Source organism: Zingiber officinale, chromosome 10A (genome assembly GCF_018446385.1).
Source record: "Zingiber officinale cultivar Zhangliang chromosome 10A, Zo_v1.1, whole genome shotgun sequence".
NCBI classification, from domain to species: Eukaryota; Viridiplantae; Streptophyta; class Magnoliopsida; order Zingiberales; family Zingiberaceae; genus Zingiber; species Zingiber officinale.
In genome coordinates this window covers 10,667,095-10,678,990 of record NC_056004.1, presented here as the reverse complement: position 1 = coordinate 10,678,990, position 11,896 = coordinate 10,667,095, and positions in this window count along the sequence as shown.

Here is an 11,896-nt window from a genome sequence, read left to right as displayed (position 1 = left end):
GATCAATGACTTGAGCGTCGGAGGGCCTAGCTAGGGATTCTCACCCCGATCTTAGGTCACTGACGATAGTGTTGGTTGGTCTCTTGTGCGCAGGAAGCCTTGGAAGCTCTGGATCTGGGTTTTCTTCGGTTAGATTCCTTTCTCGCCATTGGAGCTTTGCACCAAGAAGGTATTCTGTGATTCTACTCTTCCCAATCCACTTTGGGTTTCTCGGATTGGCATTCAGTCAGGTATTATTCTTCATTAAGGAAGTAGGTTTTTTCTCCCAGCTTTCCGTTTTGTCCAGCTTCTCAAACAGGATCAACAAGTATTACACTAAATTTGTATATAATAAGAAAAGCATCAAATCTTAATGCAGGTATTACACTGTTGCTCACTATGTAAAGAAAGAGAGAGAGAAATCTAAGAGAAGCATAGTGTAGTAATAATCATATTAAAATTTAAATCCAGAATCAATCCATCACAATCTTGGATGAAATTTTTATTCTAATTTCTTGATGGTTGAGATGAGATCAAATAAACAAGGATGCATTTTGTTTAAATTGCATGCAAGCCTATATATAAGAGCTGATAAATAAAGCGGATAGTCAGACACTCAAACAACTTCAGGTTACAGTTGCACTCTTGTTCCAAAGGCATCTTTACTAGAACTTAGGTACCAATTGCTTGAAGAGAATACTGATGTCAAAAAAAGGGGATGTTGAATGTCAAATCACATTATCAGTAAGTGACTAGAGGTTGCAGTTGCTTGCAAATGATTTCCCCATGGAGGGTTGCTCCTAGGTGTCACTGATTATAGTTATTATATAATGATTGAATAGTTTTTTATGTTTTGATGATTTGGATGTCTTTTATTAAGTTTGAGTTGGACAAATATTTCTTATTGTGTAGTTCAACTTGGCTCCAATTTTGGGTTTTTTTATTAAATTTGATTTTATATGTATTGTACTGATTGGATTTATATATATTGTACTAGATGGCGACAAGGAAAACAACATAATGATCCTCTTTTGATGTATTGATGTGCGTAGATTGTATACACTTGTTAGCATGTTTTGACGCATATTTACATACTTTGCACATGTTTTGTCTACGTATTTTCGTACTTCCAGCTTTCCTTTTTAGCATATTTACTCTCTTTGCTCGGAGATCTGCTTTTGTGCATTTTTTGTTCACAGGAGTCGAATTTGGTGAAGGATGCGTGTTCGAAGCCAAATCTGCAAGCAAAGCGATGGAGGAAGCCATGATACCTGAATCCCACACGGCCCTGCCGTGGGGGTTTGCCCAGACCATGTGGAGATGAGAGGTCGTGTAGCTGCAGCAGAGAAGGAAGATGGCTTGGTCATGTGAACCTCACATGGCCGTGCCAAGCTTTGAAGCCAAATGAAGCTTATGTCGTGTACACCACACGACCATGTCAGTTTTCCAGAGACCAGAGAAGCCTCGGCCGTGTATGCTACACGGCCGTGTGAGGTTTCCAGTGAACAAGAGAGTGTTGGCTGTGTGCACCACACGGTCGTGCCGGGTTTCCAGAGGTGAAGGCAGCTCAGGCCGTGTAGATCTACACGGTCGTGCAAGGGGGGCTTTGGTAGAAGCAAGCCACAGCCGGGCACCTCACACGACTGTGTGAGGTTGCCAGAGAAGAGAATGGAGCAGGTCGTGTGAACCTCACACGACCGTGCTTCGGGGTCGTGTGGCGCCCAAACCCCTCTTCTATATAAGGCTTCCTTCAAGACTTGAAAGGGGATCTTCTCCCCTTTGGGAGAAAGGAAGATTTGGGCGATTCCTTCCATTCTTGGGTGGATTTCTGGGCGATCTAAGGGAAGATCTTCACCGATTCGACTCCGGGAACGTGGATTGGATCCGAAGACCGTCTTCATCATAGATAAGCTTTCTTTCTTTCCTTTTCTTGGATTGGAATTGAGAATGCTTGTTGATCCTCTCCAAGCGCTGAGTTGACAAACGCTGGGGATGTGGCGCTCTCCGCTCTCTCCGACTGGTGATGTGGATCTCCGGCGAACCTGCAAAGAAGCCGAGCCGGGAGGGATTTCCCGGCGACGACCCTCCGACGCTCAAGTCAGGTAATGAGGAAGAAGAAGCAAGCAGTGGTCAGGAAAAATCACACCTTTGGCGTCGAAACCTGGGGATCCTTATATAGGACCCTGGGGATGCACGGGCATGTTTTTCGAGACGCGCACGTGTCTCCCCCCCCCCCCCCCCCATACCTCAGAATGGGCTTGTCAGAAAAGCATGCTTGACGTCATACCGCCACAGTCTTAGCATGTCTCTGATGGGACAGTGGACCCTTCCATCATACGATCATACGTATGTCGTGGCGCTAACCATGCCGGTTGTCGGTGGTAGCAGTCCCTAGACTGATTTCCTCAACTGTCTTCTGTTGTCCTTTTGTCATGTCTGTTACTAGTCCGCTCAGGCTAGTCGCTCGGACTTCCGCTGTACGGGACCATGAGATCATCGATCCGTCCGGAGCGGACATGGTCTTGTGCTCGGATGAGGTTGCCATATTGCCATATGGCTCGACCGAGCGGCTGATCCGCTCGGCCCATGCGGTCTTTTACCTTTGAGCATCGGAAACCCGACCCTCAGTCAGACTGTCTTTCATTCGGTTTGAGGGGCTTCTGGCCGGTCGGCCCTACCCCATCCGGTTAGCCTGATGTCAACGAGCCGCTCGGCACAACCTTGGGGTTGACCCTCTGGACCATTGACCTCCACGTGTCATTGACCCTCGCCAACGATGGTCCCCCGTCCTTACCACCGGATCACATGCCCCCCCCTCAAGTCTAGTCGAAGGAGGCGCAAAGTCCGAATGACTGGACTGCCGGTCTGCCTGGGTGGCAGCCACTCTGGCACTTTCGTGGCTGTGCCTCCGCTCGGCCAACATAGAGGCCAGCCTCGCCACTCGGGCATTTGATGATGATAATTCCTCCCGTGTGTTGACGGTCCATGCTGACGTCCTTCGGATCTCCCCGAGATTCGTGCAAATCCTCGCCATTAAGGCCGAGCATGCGCGCTGTGCCTCGTAATGGCGTTTATTAAATGTACCACTGTGGCATGGCGCCACGTGGCGCCTCTGCTGCCATCATCGTACGGCACGGCGAAATGTCCGATGGGACATCGACGGTTTGAAATGAACGGTCTGATGCGGGCCTCGGTTCCTGTGACCTACATCCGACGGCTGAGGCCGATCGGACCCAACCTTATAAAGCTTCCAGACTCTTCTTCCACCGCACCTGCGTCTTCGCGTGTCCCATAACCTCCTCTGGTGCTTCAGCGCTCTGGAGACTTCGGTTCTCCATTTTTCGACGATTCCGTGTTCCTCTTCGATCTTCATTCTTCTCTATAAGGTTCTTCTTCCTTTCTATCTTTGGTTCTTGTGTTTTCTTTGCGTTTCTTTCCCGAGTTTTGGTCTTCTGGGCACTGTTCTGTTCATCTTCTTCCCCGAGATCCCTGCCTTTTCCTTCGCCTTCTGCCTTCTCTCCCGTCCAGGCTATGGCTAGCTCTTCTCAGCCTACCGACCTCGCTCTCGGCCCATGGTATACCACCATGGAGTCGCGGTTCGATCGGCGCGATGCTGAGGGCCTGATCAAAGCTTTTGATATCCCCTCAGACTTCGAACTGATCTTACCCACACCTTCCACTCAGCTGCACAAACCTCCGCGCGGCTCCTTTTGTGTCTTCCGTGACCAATTCGTAGCCGGTCTACGGTTTCCCCTCCACCCCTTCATTGTGGAAGTTTGCAACTTTTTTAGCATCCCGCTCGCCCAACTAGTTCCCAACACCTTTCGCCTTTTGTGCGGAGTTGTGGTCTTATTCAAGATACACAACATTCCCCTCCACCCGGAAGTATTCTATTACTTTTATTATCCCAAGCAGTCTGAGCCGGGCACCTATTTGTTTCAGGCTCGGCCTGGCTTGGTCTTTTTTGATAAACTGCCCTCTTCCAACAAACATTGGAAAGAGAACTACTTCTTTCTTCGTCTTCCCGGGCAGATCCCCTTTCGTACCAAATGGCAGGTCGGACCGCCTACCTCACCCGAGCTCAAGAAATTCAAGACCCGACCGGACTACCTCCAAGCAGCAAATATACTAGCCGGTCTGAAGCTCGACATCAACAAGCTCCTTCCTGAAGGAGTGATGTACATATTTGGTTTGAGTCCGAGCAGGACCCCACTACCGAGCAGCTTTGGTAAGAACTTAACTTATACATTTACCTTGAGTTCTAACTGATTTTCAACTCCTTTCCTTGCAGCGAACATCGTAATGGAGTCGGTGCTGTTCGGGATTCTCAAAAGGAAAGCGGTCGCGCTTGAGGCGGCGGCGGCTAAGGAAATGGAGCAGCTGGGTATTGCTCCGGTCGGCTCTCACGAGGATGAGAGCGCAGACAACGCAGGGGAGTCGGCCGCTCCAGCCCCGCCTACTGAAGCAGCGGGTGGCGCTACTTCCAGCAGAGGCCCTTCCGCTCTGGGGGACGACTCTGAGCCAGACAACGAACTCCCCCTCAACCGGAAGAGACGCCGGGTGGAGGTGTTGGAGCAATCCCAATGGTCCGCGGGACCATGTGTTTTGGTGTTTGGGCAAAGGGTTTAAGTTAGGTTTACCCTTGTTATTTGATATGTGTACTTGAGTTGTGCAGGACTGCAGGTGACACATATGACTCAGGTTGACGGCTTCGGGTCCGGTGAAGGATGGAGCATCCGAGGGACCATGGACAAGGCAGCGAGGACAAGGGCCGAGGGAAGCGACTTCGAGGCATACGCGAAGGATCGCATTGGAGATGAGTCGCGGGCTTGGATGCATCCGAAGGACGAGAGCCAAAGGAAGTAGGCTTGAAGGCAAGAGGCAAGAGGTCAAGGCTGCAAAGAAGAGTCAAATGAGTCGTGAGGGTACGAGTGCATGAGAGATTGTACTCGGAGTAAAATCCTAGTTTTAGGGTTTTTACTGTAGCGGCACTGTAGCAGTTACTGTAGCGACTGTAGCAGTTACTATAGCGTACTGTAGCAATCGACTGGTGTATGGACCAGTCGACTGATGCACTGTAGCAGAGAGCCGTTGAGATAGCCGTTGGGCTGGCACTAGTCGACTGGTGCCGATACCAGTCGACTGGTAACGGGCAAATCAAGTTCTGATTTGCTCCAAGCTCTATAAGAAGGAGCTTGGTATGGCCGGCCAAGGCGACGAAATTAGACTTGGTTAATGCCTAATTAGTAGTCACTAAGTGCTCAAAGGTTCCCTTGTGTCCAAGTGTTTTTGGAGAGTGTTGTGGTGAGGTTTCTCCACCCACAAGGAGGTTGAGCTAGCCGGAGTTTGCCGGGGACTAATCCACCGACGGATTGAGGGATCGTCCACCTTACGGACACGCCGTGGAGTAGGAGCAAGTTATCTCTGAACCACGTAAATAATCGTGTTAGCGGTTTGCATTTCCATTCTTGTATTTAGTGCTTAGCTTTCTATTTGTGTTTGTTTGTATTCCGCTGCGCTAACATCATAGGAAGCTAACGATTTGGGGGCACCGTCTATCCAACCCCCCTTCAAGCCGGCCACCGATCCTCCAACAAGTGGTATCAGAGCGAGGACGCTCTCCGTTGGACTAACCGCCAAGGAAGCACAAGATGGCCGGGTTTATTGTCCCTCCAAAATTTAAAGGAGGAAGCCTTGGGGGCATCACGTATTGGATGATGAGGATGGAGGTTTTCTTCAACACGGATTGGGACACCATGATGGTCGTCGAAGAACCATTTGAAGCCCCAAGAGACAAGAAAGGAAAGAAGCTCCGAACACGACATTGGACGGAGGAGCAAACCTCACGATCGGAGGCAAACTCAAAGGTAATAGCAATTTTAATTGATTTATTGCCTCCTAATGTGATAAATGGTGCAGGTGACTATGAGAACGCCCACGATTTGTGGAGCAAGGTGAAGATGGTTCTACGGGAAGAACCTAAACCTACACAAGAAGAAGAAGAACCCAAGGAGATGGGTTTAATTGCTCAAGTTGAGGAGGAGCAAACGGAAGTTGAGCCATGCTCAACATCCGAGGAGGAGAAGGAAGATGAGACATCATCTACATCCTCAATAATTGAAGAAAATTCCAAGGCAAGTGAAGAATAAGAAGAGGTCTTGGAAGTGGTTAATCTAGCAAGCACCTCCACCGAAGCAAAGTTAAAGGACCATATTGTGTGCTTCGGTTGCAATGAGAAGGGACACTACAAAAGTAGATGTCCTATGGGTAAGATGAAGGTATCTCCTAAACCCATTCAAGTTAATTTAAACACTAACAAGGGTTGTAGGAGTGAAGAAGCCCAAAGGAGGAGATTGCGCATCATATGCTTCACGTGTGGAGAGAAGGGCCACTACCACACCAAATGCCCCAAGAAGGGAGAAATTAAGAAGCTAGCGCATCTAAAGAAATGGGAGAAGAAGGAGAGAAGCAAGAATCAAGGGGGAGCTTCAAGGGTAAGGGAGGTATATCCTAACTTGAAGTTTAATTCAAATTTAAACTCCTCCATGCATGTTAGAAATAATTCTTATTATTTACCCATGCAAAATTTTGTTTTTAGATATCATGATAGGAATAGGGTAAATGTTGATCATAACCCTAGGAGACCTATGCATGATAGACCTAGGCAAGTTAAATTCTCATTACCTAAGGAGAAGAAGGTAATAGAGAACCAAGGCATTAATCACAAGAAGGGGAGACATATGCCTAGAAAGGGTAGGTCTAGGAATGTCCAAGGTGGACATGTTGACTCTAGGTTTAGGAACCTAGAAAGGGAGAATCAAGCCTTGAAGGCAAAGCTTGATGGTTTAGAGAAATTCCTTAAGAGATTCACTATTGGATCTAAGGGATTAAATATGGTGTTGGGTAGCCAAAAATCCAACAATGATAGATCGGGTTTGGGATACCGATCTAATCCCTCCAAGGCCAAAAGGAGACCATGTGCTAGGGTGGCACATGATAAGGGCAAGGTAGAGTCATCTAAAGCCAATGAGAAGAAATATGCTAGGGTTGCATATGATTATGGAAAGGATGATGTGTCCAAGGTCAAGAAGATAAGGAGATCTTCTAAGGTTCACCATTGTGGCCTAGCCATTGTGGATGAGTCACCTAGGGAGGTGGCTAAGGCAAAGAGCTCTAGGGGGAGCTCAAAGAGTCAATTTGGGACCCATGGCCAATGGATCTCAGGTGGGTTTTACTTGGGAGTCTAGAGGAGCCATGGAGTGTGCCAAAAGGTTTGGAGAAGGATTTGAGTCTCAAACCTAGGGATTTGGCACACATGGTTTGTGTTTCATGCAAGAAATATGACATTTGGGTTCATATAGCATGATAAATGGTTTTGGATGTATAGATGCCATATAAACCAATGCTAGGGATGCATTGTGGGTTGGTATGGACAAATACATCAAGAGGAAGTCAAAACTAGGACTTTAGGTCAAGGTTCAATTGAACCATTTAGCTAGTTTTGGATTTTGTGTCAATCTTGGGATTGGTGATAGATACATTTTGTAATGTATTTTTCCCAAGTAGACAAGGGTACAATAGACCTCTCCACAAAATTTGGGAATTTTTAGAGATCTAGGGAATTACTGGTGCATTTCTGAAGTTGGCCTGAAAAGGTTGATTTTTTCAGAAATAGGGTACAAGTCGACTGGTACAGATACCAGTCGACTGGTAACAGTGTTTTTCGACCACATAATGGTTCTGTAAGGTTGTGTCGAAGGGGGCAGTCGACTGGCACTTAGGGCAGTCGACTGATACCAGTCTGAAATTGTTTTCAGCATTGGTTTGTGACCATGTCAACTCGCTAAGATATATGGGATCCAAGGGGGATTAATACATGAGTTTAGGGTCAATTTAGATGACAAGTTTTCAACAATTGGGATATTGTTGGAGAACTTTTTGGATGTTAGGCAAAGGGGGAGAATTAAGGTTTAGTTGGGAAAACCTTTAGTGCCTTTGCGTAGGGGGAGCCTTGGGATAGGTTCTTAAAAAGCCCTGTGATAAAATCCTAGCTCAATGGGGAGCGTAGGTGTAGGGGGAGCCTTGGGATAGGTTCTTAAAAAGCCCTGTGGGAAAATCCTAGCTCAATGGGGAGCTTAGGTGTAGGGGGAGCCTTGTGATAGGTTCCAATGCTTGGTGCATTGTTTTGGCGATTGCCAAGTGTGTAGCCTTGGCAATGTAAGTCCATTCGGCGGTTTCCAAGTGTGTAGCCTTGGCAACGTAAGTCCATTCGGCGGTGTAAGTCCAAGTGTGCAGTCTTGGCGACGTAAGTCCATTCGGCGGAGTAAGTCCAAGTGTGTAGCCTTGGCATCGTAAGTCCATTGTTTTTAGCATGTTTATTTGCTATATGTTTTCCCTAACTTAAACGTATTGCCAAACACCAAAAAGGGGGAGATTGTTGGAGCAATTCCAATGGTCCGCGGGACCATGTGTTTTGGTGTTTGGGCAAAGGGTTTAAGTTAGGTTTACCCTTGTTATTTGATATGTGTACTTGAGTTGTGCAGGACTGCAGGTGACACATATGACTCAGGTTGACGGCTTCGGGTCCGGTGAAGGATGGAGCATCCGAGGGACCGTGGACAAGGCAGCGAGGACAAGGGCCGAGGGAAGCGACTTCGAGGCATACGCGAAGGATGGCATTGGAGACGAGCCGCGGGCTTGGATGCATCCGAGGAACGAGAGCCAAAGGAAGTAGGCTTGAAGGCAAGAGGTCAAGGCTGCAAAGAAGAGTCAAATGAGTCGTGAGGGTACAAGTGCATGAGAGATTGTACTCGGAGTAAAATCCTAGTTTTAGGGTTTTACTGTAGCGGCACTGTAGCAGTTACTGTAGCATACTGTAGCAGTCGACCGGTGTATGGACCAGTCGACTGATGCACTATAGCAGAGAGCCGTTGAGATAGCCGTTGGGCTGGCACCAGTCGATTGGTTCCGATACCAGTCGACTGGTAACGGGCAAATCAAGTTCTGATTTACTCCAAGCTCTATAAGAAGGAGCTTGGTATGGCCGGCCAAGGCGACGAAATTAGACTTGGTTAAAGCCTAATTAGTAGTCACTATGTGCTCAAAGGTTCCCTTGTGTCCAAGTGTTTTTGGAGAGTGTTGTGGTGAGGTTTCTCCACCCACAAGGAGGTTGAGCTAGCCGGAGTTTGCCGGGGACTAATCCACCGACGGATTGAGGGATCGTCCACCTTACGGACACGCCGTGGAGTAGGAGCAAGTTATCTCCGCACCACGTAAACAATCGTGTTAGCAGTTTGCATTTCCATTCTTGTATTTAGTGCTTAGCTTTCTATTTGTGTTTGTTTGTATTCCGCTGCGCTAACATCATAGGAAGCTAACGATTTGGGGGCGCCGTCTATCCAACCCCCTTCAAGCCGGCCACCGATCCTCCAACAGGAGGGTCCTCTGCGGTCGGCAACATCCGCCGTGCAAGTGTCCGAGCGGACGGACACTGCATCTCCTCTCGGCAAAGCGTCGTTGGTCGAGGCGCTCTCCTCCGACTGGACCCCCTCCCAGCCGGGGGCCTCCATAGAACCCATTGCCGCCCAGCCAATTAGTTCCCTGCCTCCAGGCCGGATACGCCGATCGGGCATTCTATCCTCGCCCGCCGATCAGCCGTCCGACCGTTCGCTTTCTGCCCACACCACGCCAGACGGCCGCCGCGTCATTAAGGCAGTATTGCACCTTCCCACCGAGGAATTCCTGGCCGAATCCGTTCAACCGACGTCCCCCGAACATGTCCTTACCATCCGCGGACCGCTTGCTAAGGTGTGGGCGGACGCTCGAGCCCGAGTCGCTACCATGCCGCTCGGAAAATTGGCCGACAGCCAGATGCAGCAGGCCACAAGGGTAAGCTTCACTTTTCTCTTATGTGGTTGGTCCGGTCGGTCTCTTATCGTATCTATGTATTTCAGAGTTGGGTGGAAGACATTGCTGTAGCCAACCGCCTGGCCATGGTGGAGGAGGAACTGAAGAGGCTGAAGGGTCCAGGCGGTCCGTCTTCTTCTCAAGGGGCTTCATATGCCGAGCTACAGAAAGAGCTCACAAAAACCAAGGGCCTACTAGAGGCCGAGCGGAAGAAGACGGCTGGCCAAGCCTATATGCTAGACCAGCTGGATAAACAAGTAAAAACCTACAATCGCAAGATTGAGCTGACGACCACTCGGAAGAACACCGCCATCGCCGATTTGGATAAGAAGAATGTGGAGGCCTAAGCTCTGGAGCAGCGTGTGAAAAAACTGGCCGAGCTGCTGGAAGGGGAGAGGAAAGGCCGTTCGGAAGAGGTGACTCAACTAAAGGACAAGCTGAAAGCCTTGCAAGAGGACCTCGACGCTTCCCGCGCCGCCTTCAAGGAGTATCAGGAAGCGGAGCCCGGCCGTGTCGCCACCCTGAGGCAGACTTACGTCCGCTCAGCAGAATTTGTTGAGAAGGTGTGCGACCGGATAGTCATCGCCTTCAAGTTGGCCATCACCGCCACGACGGACTATCTGAAGTCTAAGGGTCAGCTCCCCGAGTTCGTGGTTATTCCTGCTACGGAGCATGCGGCGCTTCTTACTACCATCCCGAAGCATGTTTTTAATTATCTAGAATGAAGTGTTTTCTATAATCTTTCCGTTCGGCTAACTCTTAATTTTAATGAATTGCATATGTAACTTTGCCTCGGTCGGCGAACTTTCAAATGTGACAAGAATGCCAATTTCTACTTTTCGTCTTTTGTTTAAGTTCCTTGTGCTTACGCCGACCGGCCTCTCGACCTTTTTCTTCCTCCCAGGATTTATCAACCTTGCCGATCGGTCAAACAACCTCCCACTATGCCTGGAATTTCTCTTAGTTTTTTCCGTGGAGGTGTTTTTCTCAACTGTGCCGCTCGGTCGAGCGACTTTCCATTTTACATGGAATTTCTGGCAGCGTCTCGTTGAAGTATCTCTACGCGACACTGTCTCAGGTTTAACGTCGGAGCTCGACGGTCTTCCGACCGGAGGGTTTATAGTCATCGGTTCGACTCTAGGGTTTAACGTCGGAGCTCGACGGTCTTCCGACCGGGGGGTTTATAGTCGCCGGTTCGACTCTACGGTTTAACGTCGGAGCTCGACGGTCTTCCGATCGGAGGGTTTATAGTCGCCGGTTCGACTCTAGGGTTTAACGTCGGAGCTCGACGGTCTTCCGACCGGGGGGTTTATAGTCGCCGGTTCGACTCTAGGGTTTAACGTCGGAGCTCGACGGTCTTCCGACCGGGGGGTTTATAGTCGCCGGTTCGACTCTAGGGTTTAACGTCGGAGCTCGACGGTCTTCAAGCCGGGGGGTTTATAGTCGCCGGTTCGACTCTAGGGTTTAACGTCGGAGCTCGATGGTCTTCCGACCGGGGGGTTTATAGTCGCCGGTTCGACTCTAGGGTTTAACGTCGGAGCTCGACGGTCTTCCGGCCGGGGGGTTTATAGTCGCCGGTTCGACTCTAGGGTTTAACGTCGGAGCTCGACGGTCTTCAAGCCGGGGGGTTTATAGTCGCCGGTCCGACTCTAGGGTTTAACGTCGGAGCTCGATGGTCTTCACCGGTGAGCGTCGTCGGTTCGACTCTAGGGTTTAACGTCGGAGCTCGACGGTCTTCTGACCGGGGGGTTTATAGTCGCCGGTTCGACTCTAGGGTTTAACGTCGGAGCTCGACGGTCTTCCGACCGGGGGGTTTATAGTCGCCGGTTCGACTCTAGGGTTTAACGTCGGAGCTCGACGGTCTTCCGACCGGGGGGTTTATAGTCGCCGGTTCGACTCTAGGGTTTAACGTCGGAGCTCGACGGTCTTCTGACCGGGGGCTTTATAGTTGCCGGTTCGACTCTAGGGTTTAACGTCGGAGCTCGATGGTCTTCAAGCCGGGGGGTTTATA